The sequence below is a fragment of the Microtus oregoni genome, unplaced genomic scaffold (genome assembly GCF_018167655.1).
Source record: "Microtus oregoni isolate MIOR12 unplaced genomic scaffold, Mior012 000006F_ref0000085, whole genome shotgun sequence".
In the NCBI taxonomy this organism is placed as follows: domain Eukaryota; kingdom Metazoa; phylum Chordata; class Mammalia; order Rodentia; family Cricetidae; genus Microtus; species Microtus oregoni.
In genome coordinates, this window is record NW_024543065.1 from 4,421,720 (window position 1) to 4,435,607 (window position 13,888).

The following is a 13,888-nucleotide window of genomic DNA, read 5'->3' on the forward strand; positions in this document are numbered from 1 at the left end:
GGCCTTAAAGAAATGAAGCGCTCCTGGCAGGATATGTCTAAGTTACCGTTTGGGCCTCTTCCTGGGCCCCCACATATTGTAAGTCATTCTCTGATGATGCCAAAGGACTGAAGCCACAACTCTTTCCCGTAATCACAAAGGGAGTGACCAATGCAACACAGCGACCTCCATCACTGAGCCCTGGATGTTTTAAGTGCATTGTCTATGAAGATTTTTCTCAACCTGAGACATGGCTGTGGAAGGGGACTCTCTTTGGGAGTTGAGACATGTCTGTGTGTACGAATGAGGCAAGCACAGAGATGTGCCCATTAGACTTGGCAATGGGAACTGTTAGTATTTTGGTGAAAGATTGTTTCATAGACTGGAGCTTTTTTTTGTCATGTTTTTCACCTTAGTCCCAGCTTAAGTGGTTAAGCGATTCATCAATATTACTTAATGAATACATTGCAACGGGACTAGGGATATAGCTAAGTTGGCAGAGGGCTTGCCTACACCCCCACTTCTGCATAAGACCAGGGGTGGCAGCACGTGTTTGTAAAACTACTTTTTTTTTTTTGGTAAAACTATTACTAGGGCGGTAGAAACAAGATTTTGAGAAGTTCAAGATCATCTTCAGCTATATAGAAAATTCAAGAGACTTTGTCTAAGAAAGAACGGATGGAAGGAAGGGAGGGAGGGAGGAAGGGAAGGAGGGAGAGAGAGAGGGAGGAAGGAAGGGAGGAAGGGAAGGAGGAAGAGAGGGAGGGAGGGAGGAAAGGAGGGAGAGAGGGAAGGAGGGAGAGAGGGAGGGAGGAAGAAAGGGAGGGAGGAAGAGAGGGAGGGAGAGAGGGAAGGAGGAAGGGAGGAAGAAAGGGAGAGAGGGAGAGAGGGAAGGAGGAAGGGATGGAGAGAGGGAAGGAGGAAGGGAGGGAGAGAGGGAAGGAGGAAGGGAGGGAGAGAGGGAGGGAGGGAGAGAGGGAAGGAAGAAGAGAAGGAGGGAGAGAGGGAAGGAGGAAGGGAGGGAGAGAGGGAGGGAGAGAGGGAGGAGGAAGGGAAGGAGGGAGAGAGGGAAGGAAGGAGAGAGGGAAGGAGGCAGATAGGGAGGGAGGAAGAAAGGGAGGGAAAGAGAGAGGGAGGGAGGAATGGAAGGAGGGAGGAATGGAAGGAGGGAGAGAGGGAGGAAGGGAAGGAGGGAGAGAGGGAAGGAGGGGGAGAGGGAAGGAGGGAGAGAGGGAAGGAGGGAGAGAGGGAGGAAGGGAGGGAGGGAGGAAGGAAGGGAGGGAGGAAGGAAGGAAGGAAGGAAGGAAGGAAGGAAGAAGATGCACTGGCATAAGAGCATATGAGATTAGGAAATGGAGATTGTTTTTCCCTAAAACTTGGCTAGAAAGAGAAAAGGTCCTGGTGGTGAGGGACAGGGATGCTGGAACATGGTAGAGTCTGTGGGTGTACAGAGGCTGTTTTTAGTTTGTTAGCCTTTAGAGACATTGCAAGGACAGCATGTTTAGTATGTTAAGAGGCAATAGCCTAGAGGGAAAGAGAGGTTAAAAACACTGGGAGAAGGATGTTTTTGGAGGTAACAGGAGAGCAAGTTTCAAAAGTTTGTGTCTAGATTATTAGAGACCAGAATCCCAGGTTGTTACCCTGGGATTATCTAGTGTCTCTTCCTTCTTGAAGGTTGGCTTTCCAATTCCACACCGATCCTTAAAGATAGTACTCAAAATCACTTTCTTTTCTTTCTCGTCCCTTCCTCCTCTACCTTCTCCTCCTCTTCCTCTTCTTCCTCATTTCCTGACCAAAACAGGCTACCTCAAAGAAAAGGGTCATCCCTACCATTTTAAGAAACAAGAAAAACTATCTCCAATTCAAAAGACTCATTGGTGAGGCCCTGAGCTCTGCCTACCTTGGCTCAGGGAGGTGATATTTTGGTGGAGGAGGAAGGAACTTTAAGTTCAAGGCTAAGTCTTTGTTTGGTGTCTAACACTCCGACACACTGTGGTGACGTGGAGGGTGGGTAGTGTCTGCTACCCGCAGGAGGGTACAGAGATGTGTCCCTCCCTTTAAACCCCCCACCCCCAGTCCTTCCTTCATCCCCACCCACCCGCCGGACCAGGCCTGGTGGAATACAAGGTTAGACCTTGAGAATCAGAATAGGGTGTGTGAAAAGGACTGGAAAATCCCAAAGGCTCGGGAAGCGGGGGAATTCCAGAGGCCACTCAGTCTCCCCAGGGGCCTGCTCAGGGCAGGTATGGCTATAGAAGGGAGGAATGGAATGTGGCAGATTTCCCTTGCTCAGCAGTCTTAGCAAAGCTTGTGGAAATCCACAAACAAACATAATTTTCAGTAAAAATCAGCAGAGTAACTACTGTCTTATTTATAAGCCTTTATTGCTTGTGCTTTGGAAGACCCTAAGCACTTAATTTTATCCTTACAGTTCACGGACACTGGAGAAATAGAAAAATCAAACTCTGTGGACTTAATTTTATCCTTACAGTTCACGGACACAGGAAAAATAGAAAAATCAAACTCTGTGGTTTCATATAAACAATAAGCAATGCAGAAGAGAAAAATACAAAGTTGTGTTACCGGCAGCTGTAGCTGAGGTAAGGAAATCAAGTTGATGTCACTGTATCATCGGAGTCTGGAAGACTGGAGTAACTCTGGGCATCGAGGTAGGAGACTATAGTTTTGCCATAACCTGTCTGCCATCAGGTACCCAGTCAGCAAGGAGTAGACATTGGGGAGCAGGGTATCCCCTTTTTATAACTGCCTGAATATTTCCACTAGAAAACTGGCTTATGTCAGGATTAAAAGGCTTTATTCATTTTCATTTATTTATTTATTTATTTGCTTTGTTTTGTTTGTTGTTGGGTGTGATTAGGTTTTGTTTGTTGGTGCAGACTCTCTCCCTGTAGTCCTGGGCTGGCACTATCCCAGGGTGGCCTTACTCAATCCTTGCAATCTTCCAGCCTTTACCTCCCAAGTGTTGGGACACCAGGTACTACCCAGCCTGGGAGAATTAAGAATTACTATGGTGTTATATAAACGGTAGATTTTTCCGGGATAAAACGATGCCTTTCTGAATCGCAGTTATTTCTACCTCTGGATCTCATGGCTTTTGAGAAAGAGGCAGCTCTCCCTCCAGAAATCAAAGGAAACCCTGAGACAGGTTTCCTGCTGGGTCTGCCAGCTGGGTTCACCAGAAGGGCCAAGGAGCTATCGTTTTTTCCGAATCAGTTGATATCATTATCAACCAAGCCATTTTATATGAAGAGTAATATCTGTTTACTATTACATAATAGGAAAAGGAACCACAAAGTGGAAAATCCCTAAAAGCTGGCCAGTCTCATTAATCACACCTGGCAGTCATCTAGTCCAGGGGATTATGGCTTCTGGATAGATTCTGTTTTCCAGATAAATTAATAAAACCAAGGCAGTCTAGATTTAGCAAAGAATTCCGCTTAGCCTTTTACCTAGGCAGCCCAGAATACCTAGTTAGAAGTACAGTCTTCCTCTTTAACTCCAGGCTCCGAGATAGCTGCTCCCAGTCTGGTTCAGTTAGGAGATAGACTCCTCCAAGCCCCTAGTGAGAAAACTCTAGCTTTGTTTGAGACTGGGGGGAGGGGTATCTCTCTGCCCCCCTTCCACCCCCCCCCCCCCCGCCCCCCCCAGTCTATGTTTGTTTACAATGCTCTTCACGATGGGTGTGGAGCCGCATAGCCAGGGCTGCTTCTGTATCCCGGCATTCACGTCTCCCACACACGCAGCTGCCTGGAGCTCAGGGCCTTGGGGGCTGGTCTTTGAGGGTTCCCAAAGCCACTCACAGGCCTCCCTCTGCCCAAGCAATTCAGCTCCCGACCTGAAGGAGCACCAGTGGCGGGCTGTAGCTTGAGTTCCCTAAGGCCTGAGGGACGCTCTCTCTACTCAGCAGTTTTAGAGGGCACCTTGCCCAGGCTGGAGAGGGAACCTTTGTAGTGTGCTCGGCAACTCACACCCATCCGCTCTCCCGGGATTTCTGAGGCTCCAGCAAATACCATAAATCCTATCCTTAATTAAGGCCCTATAAAAACCGCTCGTGAAGCCACAAAGCTGTGAACTTTGTCGGCAAGTAACAGGGACATCCCGAAGCCAGAATGAGGACTAAACATGACAAAGCATGCGGTCATCCCCAGTCCTGTAAGAAAACGTCCTGCTATGTCCACTTTTGTGATGTTTTTTTCCTCTGATTCTTCTGAGGGAATGGATTGCTTCCCTCCCTAGCTACATTCTCTGCAGAGTTGACCACTGTATTTTCATTAACGTTCAGAATGGGTTCATCTGTCAAGAGTGTCCTTTTGAAAAGTAACTCGCACCCGCATCCTCGCCGTGCCCCCAGCAGAGTGATTTGGAACACCAGACACATTCCCTCCTGTCACCTGTGCAAAACTTAGATGTCTCCGAGCCTCAGAGAAAGATGTGCACGGGATTCAAAGAACCAATGTGCAGAAATGCAGGGTTCACATCTCGGTATGCACTCCCCAATCCACAAAAATCCACAAAAAGCCTTTGCTCCCGGAATGCCTTCAGGAAAGTTCTGTGATTGGTTTTCCATCTCAAGTCTGTGTTTGCTGCCTGGATTTCCTCCCTGAAATGCAGACCGGGGGATGCGCCCATTCTCAGGACCTCTTTTAGCCACAGTTTGGCCCTCACTGCTCAGTGCTTTTCTTTGGTTGGGGGAAATAGAGGCCTTCAGTCCTCAAAGAGCCCGCTCACATCTCCCTGCTACGCATTCCGCCTTCTATAGCAGACTTCACTTATTTTATATGAGAAGTAGCACGTCCTCTAGCAAATAAATGTCTGCCTCAAGTTACATTCCGGTGTCCACAGGGGCTAGAAGGATGATTTACGCTTTCAGATACCAAGATTGATCTTGGTCAGGCCTCACAACTTGTGGATAAAGTGGAAGCTAGGTTTGCTCACATCTTGCCCCTAGTCACTCCCAAGTTAAATCTACTTGGCAGAGGAGATGGAAAGAAAGCCAGAGTAAAAAGATTAATTTTAAATTGAGGTTTGGAAATAAAGCAGCAACCATTCCCGACTTCAAGCTCCAAACTCTCTGAATAAGAATAATAATAAAAAAAAAATTCCATCTGAAATAAAGCTTAGCTCTTTCTAGGTTGATCAGAAACACATTTGGAGGGCTGGGGATGTAGCTGAGTGACAGAGCATTTGCCCTTGCATTCAAGGGGCCACAGGTTCAATCTACAATCTAATCTCCACCACTGCCTAAAACTCCAAATGCAAACAAACAAACAAAGGAACAAACTTTAGTTTAGCATCAAAAAGAGAGATTCTGTTCTAGCCTTGGAATCTCAGATTAATTTAAACTGCCATTCATGACCCAGACAAACATTTTCCTTTTGTAATTCTGGGGACTAAACCTCACACAAGGTAAGCAGGATTCCACCACTAATCAGCACCCATAAACCTTAAGTAAACACTTCTGCTTTCTCTCTCTCTCTCTCTCTCTCTCTCTCTCTCTCTCTGTCTCTCTCTCTCTCTCTCTCTCTCTCTGTGTGTGTGTGTGTGTGTGTGTGTGTGTGTGTGTGCATGTATGATGTGTGTGACTCTGCCTGTGTGGGTGTGTGTGTCTGAGTGTGCCTGTATACTCATATGCCTGTGAGTGTGGGCACGTGTGTAGCAAAGCACCCCGGTAGAGGACATCTTCAGATGTAGGGCGCTCTCCTTCCACCTTGATTGAGACACGGGCTCTTTTTGTTGTTTGCTGTTGCTTCTGGGGATTCTCATGTTTTGACTTCTCATCCAGCTGGCTTCCCTGGGAGCACTGACACATACCACCCACCCAGGTTTACACGGGATCTGGGCAATCAAATTCTTTGTGCCTTCAAAGTGAGCATTGCCCACTGAACCTCTTTCTGAACACATAGTGAATGTTTTGAATACACCTACTTATAAGCTTTTAGTACCCTGAAGTTAAGAAATACCAATGGAGGGCCAGGCGGTGGTGGCGCATGCCTTTCATCCCAGCACTCAGGAGGCAGAGGCAGGCGGATCTCTGTGAGTTCGAGGCCAGCCTGGTCTACAAAGGGAGTTCCAGGACAGGCTCCAAAGCTACAGAGAAACCCTGTCTCAAAAAACAAACAAACAAAAAAAAAAAAACAAAAACAAAAAAAAAGAAATACCAATGGAAAAATCCATTTTTTAACATTATGATAGTAAATTCAAAATATTTATTTTTATGTTTTTAAACCCGTTTGAGAAATGATTTTATGCAGCCAAGAGTGGCCTTATTGAACCCTGATCCTCCGACCTCCACCTCCTGATATTGAGATTATAGATATGGACATACTACTAAGACTCCAAAAACGTTATTTTAAACAGATACTGAAAATACAGGGGCTGCGGATATAGCTCAGTGCTGGAGTACTAGCTTATGCAAGGTGTTGGGCTTTGTCCCCCAGCACAAGGAGCAGAGTGAGGAGGTGGGTGTTTGGGGAGGGGCATGAGAGAGACAAGGGGTAGGACAGGAGGGGAGAGGAAAATGGGGATGAGAAAAACAGGGACAAAGGGGGAGAAAAAGGAGAAAGATACTACTTCTTTTAGCCATATGTGGTGATTTCAGATATGCTACAATCCCAGTACTTGGACAACTAAAGCAGGAGAGTCACAAGTTTGAGACCAGCTTGGGTTATACAGTAAGGTCTTTATCAGAGAGAGGGGCAGGGAAAAGAAATGGGGGGAGGAAGAGAAGCGAGAAGAGACACACAAATAAGGCAAATAAAGAAAATGTAAACACAAATATGTAACCAAATAAAGAAATATGGTTTTAATTGCTTAAGATCTTTGTAAATAGTAAATGAAATTGTTCCCTAAGCCTTGAGAGTACAGCCCAGAGCAGCAATTATGATGCAGTCTAACACTTACGGGGGCGGGGGGGGGGGGGGAATATACAGGGCTGCATGTTGTGAAAAGGGAAAAAGAAAACACTCTTAGCTGGGCAATGGTGGCGCACACCTTTAATCCCAACAAGAAGCCAAGAACAGCCGGGCGGTGGTGGAGCACGCCTTTAATCCCAGCAGAGGCAGGTGGATCTTTGTGAGTTCGAGGCCAGCCTGGTCTACAAGACCTAGTTCCAGGATAGGATCCAAAGCTACAGAGAAACCCTGTCTCAGGAAAAAAAAAAAAAGATAGGAAGGAAGGAAAACACTCATGATTCTAAAAGTGAATACAACTGTGTTTATTTTAGTCTAAACATTTTACTGATAGAACTTCACTGTTATAGACGTTTGCTGGGGAAACAGGGTGGGCTCTCAAGCAGCCCAGGCTGGCCTTGAACTGCCTATAAATCCGAAGACAGGCCTTGAACTCGTTCCCTTGTCTGTGTCTTCTCACGTGTGTTAGAACTGCACACACGAACTCCTGCTGGGCTTCATCACCCTCCCAGCTTTTGAGACAGAATTTTACTTCGTAGCTCAGGCCGGCCTTGAACTTGGTGCTGCTCACGGCTCAGCCTCCCGAACTGGGACTGCACACCCAGCTGAAATGCTTATTTGGAAGCAAGGTCTCACTAACCTGACCATCCTGGACTGGAACATCCTGTGTAGCATAGGCTGCCTTTGAACTTTTGATCTTCCTGTCTCAGTTTCCCAAGTAACAAGGAAAACAGGGTTGTACCACCAACTCGGACCCAGTCCCCCTTCCCATCTGTTCTCTGCTTCTTTTTTTTTTTTTTTTTTTGGTTTTTTCGAGACGGTTTCTCTGTGGTTTTGGAGCCTGTCCTGGAACTAGCTCTTGTAGACCAGGCTGGTCTCGAACTCACAGAGATCCGCCTGCCTCTGCCTCCCGAGTGCTGGGATTAAAGGCGTGCGCCACCACAGCCCGGCTGTTCTTAGCTTCTTGTTCTGTTGATCCCTAGGGAGGCATAGAGAGCTAGCGGCATAGGTACCATGAAGCCCCTTGTCAGGATGCCCTCCTGCCATGCTGGCCGGGATCTGCTTACTCTGTAAGCCTAATAAGCACTTCCCCTTCAAAATGTTAATTAAATGAAAGCATTGTTGTCCTAAGATGGTATCGCGTTTTCTTAGCCTGTACAAGGTCTTGCATTCAATTCCCAGTGCTGCAAATAATAATAATAACAGAGTACGATGAAAATGTAAATGCTGCAGCATGAGAGAAAATATCATTATCTTAATTATATAATTGAGGAGATACTTGAGGAGATGAAATGAACGGCTGCAACCTTCCCACTGCTGGCAAGCCGCTGTCCAGCATTGGCCGGTTTAGAACCGGCTGGAGATCGAGACTTTCCTTCCACAAGTCTCTACCTCACCAAAACCCCACCCTTGCACTGTAAATGACAACCGCCGCGAATGTGACTCTCTTCTCTTTCCTTCCGTGCTCCTCAGGTACGAAGATGGATCAAGAGCCCCATGGTCAGTGTGGACAAACACCAGAGCCCCAGTTTGAAGTACTCTGGCCCTTCTGGGCTGCACCTCCCTCCCGCAGACCCAGACTTTGAGCCTGCCCTGTGTCAATCATGCCTCGGTGACCATGCTTTCCAAAGGGGGCTGCTTCCTCCCGAGGAGACCTGTTCCTGGGAAATACAGCCTGGCTGTGAAGTAAGTTCTCTATCTTGCTGAGGGCCTGTTCTTCTGAAAAGACTGGAAACTTTTTCCTTCTTCTTGCTCCAGAGGTGCCATTAAAAAAAAAAAATGTATATTCATAATATGTGTGAGGGGGAAGTAGAATGATAGCTTTTGTTAGGCGGTTCTCTTTCTCTCTTTCCTTCCTGTCTTCATTTCCTCCTTCCTTTTCTTGAATTTAGTTCCCAATATGTAACCCTGGCTGGTCTGGAAATTGTTGGCCACAAATGTACACGTTCTCCTTCCTCTGCCTCCTGAGTGCTAGGATTGCAGGCCTGCACCTTCCACCTGCTGTGTGTTCTCCTTTACAATGTCCCCTTACTTATTGTGTGTGTGCCCGTGCACATGTGTGTTTGTGTGTGTTTGCCCATGTGTATGTGTGTGTACGCATGCAAAGGCACCATGGCACACATGTGGAAGTGAGAGGGTGGCTTATAGACATTTCCTCCTCTCCTGCCTTCATGAGGAAAGATTGAATTCAGGTCATTGGGCTTGACTGGAAGAACCTTTACCCACAGAGCCATCTCACCAGCCCCATGTTAAGTTATAGAATAATAATAGTAATAATAATCCTAATAATAGATCAACTTTTAGTGTTGTCTGGATTTCCTATACTATGCATTTCCCTGCCCTTATGTAGTCTCCTGCATTATCAATACCCCCCCCAACAGATTTATCATCATAACTCAGCTTTGTAGTTTATATTGGGATGGATGCAGTTTGTTGTCATTGTTGTTGGTCAGAGACAGGGTCACCATCCTCCGTCCTCAGCCTCGAGTGTCGGGATCATAGGCATGTGTCACCATACCCGGCTTCAATTCATTCTTGGTGCTTTGGCAAGTATGCAATGATGCACAGTCAGCCATGTGTCATCCTGTGGAATAGCGTCACTATAGTAAAAATCCTTTGTTCACCACTTGGTAATCATCTTCCCGACTCCTCTGCCTGGAAGCTGCTCATCTTTCTCCTGTCTCTGGGGCTCTGCCCTTCCCTGAGTGCTAGGGAGTTGAATCTTCCGGTTTGTGATGCTCAACTACTGGTCCATCAAAGATTCATCATCTAGAAATACGTCTGTTGTTTAGTCACATAGAAGATCAATTTTTAAATGATGCACAAACCAGGCTATCGTCATCAGTGATGGATTTGCTTCTCCTGATGATCAGTCCAGCACAATCTGACCCACTCACAGAGAACTACTTCAGCATTCCCCCGCTACTCTTAAAGAATTTAGGAGGAGGGTTCTTTTGTGGCTGTGTGTGGTTTGTTTGTTCCCTATTTTTGTTATTTTAAGAAAAACCAGATAACAAATTTATTACATAATTTTTAAAGTTTAAAAAATTAAGGTGTTTTATTTAAACAAGGAGGATTAAGGTAAGTTTTGTTTTGTTTTGGTTTTTGAAACAAGGTTTCTCTGTGCAACAGTCCTAGCTGTCCTGGAACTAGCTATTGTAGATCAGGCTGGCCTCAAACTCACAGAGATCCACCTGCCTCTGCCTCCCAAGTGTTGGGATTAAAAGCATATAACACCACCGCCCAACTAAGGTTATATTTTTAACTTATAATTTAATTAGGATTGTAATTATTTTTATTTTTAAAAATAAAATGTATATGTTATTTTCTTATCATTATATTTATCATTATATTGACATTAAAATACAGCTTCTAAGCCAGGCTGTGGTGGCACAAACCTTTAATCCGAGCACTCCAGAGGCAGAGGCAGGAGGATTTCAGTGAGTTCAAGGCCAGCCTGGTCTACAAAGTAAGTTCCAGGATAGGCTCCAAAGCTATACAGAGAAACCCTGTCTTGGAAAAAAGAAATACAGCTTCTAGAAAATCCAACATGTTATTATAAAGAACAATTAATTGTGGATCTTCTGGTAGGTTGTTTCCAGACAGTGCACCGCCCGACGGTTAATGTCAGCAGCCACCATTGCCCTCTGTAAAGATTAAGCATTCTCCAGAGATAAGGGGTTTGGTCTAGATGTTAAAAGATTGAAAACACAGACTTTTAATTCTTAACCCTGAGACATCATGCAATGTTTTTCTACACAAAAAGGCCATACGGGAAGGGATGGGAAGATGGAGCATATATGAGCCATGCTGCAACCTGTAATGATGTAAAGTCCCTGCAAACGACTCTATTAGTGCTGCTCTCAGCTGGTTCACAGGGTTGCTGATCATGGGGCTCAGACCCGGCTCAGCTCCAAGTCGGCCATGAAGGGCAGTAAGTAAATGGTAAATGCAAAGTTTGACAGATTTTTTTTTTCTGATGCTGAGTGTTTTAGGTGGGAGGATCTTTTGTCCGTAGGGCACACAGTCATTGGTGGCACAAGAAACAATCAATGGGCCTGGCTCTGTTCTGACAAATCTGGCCCACTGGCCAGAGTTTGCAGGTTCCAAGAGTCCGAAACAGCTTAGCAATTCCCTGGCATCTAAAGAGGTGGCTCTCCATATCCTACTGAGAACATAAAGGCTTCTAAGTATTTCCTTTAGAACCTGCTCTCTCCCCATGGAACTGATAGAGCTAGAGAGACATTGACCAATTTGTGGTCTTCCACAAGAGACAATAAACAAAGGACTGTAAGGAATTTAAGTCAATGTTATGCTCCATTCCTTTATTCTTTTTCGTAGGAAAGTAGATCAGTTTTTTTAATCTGCAATACATTGTCTGGTTCTCAGACCCTGTTGACTTTTCCTTAAGGTCACTGGCAATCAGGAAGATACTTGTAAAAATTAAAATACCGAGTTATGCTTTGAATCCCTTCCGAGATAAAATGGTGAAATAGTTTCTTGAAGAAGCAACTCTGTTCTTTAAGTTTCTTGTTATACTTTTACTCGTTGACTGGATGTATAGATGTGTGTATGTCTCTGTGTGCACATACGCCACCAGGCATATGTGGAGGTCAGAGGTCAACCTGCTACTTCCACCAATGGGCCCTAGGGATCAGGCGCAGATCATCAGGCTTTGTGGTGAGCACCTTCACCTGACAGCCATCTCGCCTGCCCAACTCTGTTCTTTTTCAGATGAAGTCGTAGTTGGGTGGTGGTGCATGCCCTCCCAGCGTTTGGGAGGCAGAGGCAGGCACCTCTTTGAGTTCGAGGCCAGCCTGGTCTACCCAGTGAGTTCAGCCAGGACGACACAAAGAACCATTGTCTCGAAAAGCAAAACTAAGTAAGGGAAGTGAAGCTGTGTGGTAGGAAGACAGAAACTTTGAGGATTACAATGGAGGAGGTGTCGCTTGGTAGAAAAGTTGGCAAGTCGTTCTCCTCATGTCTCCTGAACAGACTGTTTTAAGTGAAGCGCTAATTTACCTGTGCACCACGCACCGGTGAGAATTAAGGTAATGCATGCTTGTCCTTGAACTTCTTTCCTGAGCCAGTCTGGTGCTCACGTGTCTGCCTACCTCTGCCTGAGGGTGCTGAGAAGTAAAGGCGTGCGTCCCCACACCCAGCTGGGGTAGGATTTTAGTGTTTTAATCTTTTGTAAATATAAATTTATCTGTGCATACTTTGTAGAGATCTGTATTCTGGCGCCTGCTCTGACCTAGGTCAGTTGGTCAACTCAGTCTGATGACAGTCATGCAAATGTCATGTGACAGGCCTAAGATAAGCCCTTTAAAGTCTCAAATCCCAGAGTGGTAATTTAATGGCCTACAAATGAAAATAAACTCCCTTTGATGTGCTAAAAGATGGAAAAGGAAGTGAGAATGTTTTAAATAAAGTAAGAAAGCAAAAAAAGTATTTTAAATTTCTTTATGAATAATGATTTGGGTGTGTTTTTTTCCTAAGCTTAAAAAGAAAGAATACATTCTGAACACTAGCTTTAATGGCCAATCACGAAGAGTCGTAACGTACTTTGTGCCAAGTCTTCCCACAGCCTAGTTGGTGGACTTTGCATGTATTTTCCCATGGAAGAAACTGGAGTATTTGCATTGCTAGTAAATCACCTGAGAACAGCCATAATGTGAGGTCACTGGAAACGATACCTAAAGGGGACTGTTTATAAATTAAACAGACCTTTCTGGAGATGAATCCGGAAAGACGATAACGGTGCTGGGGAAGCTGGCCTGACTAATTAATGGACACTGGCGGAACAAGGCTACAGCATCAGCCTTATGGCTATCTACAGCCACGAAAAAAATGGAGATCCAAGTGGGTTTGTGTGGTGGTGTTGTAGAGGTGTGTGTGTGTGTGTGTGTGTGTGTGTGTATGTGTGTGTGTGTGTGTTGAGACAAGGTCTCTCTATCTCTCTATGTAGCCCTGACTCTGTGTTTGTGTGTGTTGAAACAGGGTCTCTCTATGTAGCCATGGCTTGCTCATGTTCTCTCTCTCTCTCTCTCTCTCTCTCTCTCTCTCTCTCTCTCTCCCCGTGTGTGTGTGTGTTGAAACAGGGTCTTTCTATGTAGCCCTGACTGTCCTAGATCTCACTATGTAGAATAGGCTCGTTTACAGAGATTCACCTGCCTCTGCATCGCCAGAACAGGCATCAAAGGTCACAGCCTACATCCACGTGTTTTTCCTTTCAATGAAGGCATGCTACTAGACAAGTTCGTTCCCTCTGCTTTACACTGTGTCTCTCAGGTCACCTTCAATGTCCATGGCATCGTCACTGAAGAGGGAGAAAAGACTGCTTTGAAGGAAATATGATGCTTATGAACATGGAACTATTTAGAACAACAACTGGTAGAAATGCAAAAAACAAACAAGTAGCTGGCAAAGTCAGGTTACGTAGGTGACACCTGCTTCAAGAAGATGGCTGGGGAGGGCCACTCGGCGATAGAGTGCTTGCCTAGCATGTTTAAGGCCTTGGGTTCAATCCCCCCCCCAAAATATAAATACTGAAAATACGTATAGAAAATGTTAGTAAAACAAATTTGGGGTGGTGGCAGTGCAGACCTCTTATTACCTAGCACCTAGGAGGTTACAGGAGGATCATAAGTTCAAAGCCATCTTGCGTTATAGTGCAATACCTGTTTAAAAATAAATATATAATAAAACAATTAACTTTGACTTTGTAGATGTTTGCATGTAATAAAAACAAATAGTATAAATCATTGGAAGCATGCGTGGAACACTTACAAAATCAGGCCAAACATTACATCATGAAGCATAGCTCATCAAGTCCCCCAAACACAAGCCTTGCAATTTGATAAAATTAGAAACTGGGAACAATATGAAAGCCAGGCACCTCCTCCAGCCAGTTCACCCACCTGCAGTTCACAATCACGCTTCCTATCAGCTCTACAGTATAGGAAGCAAGGGAAACTAAC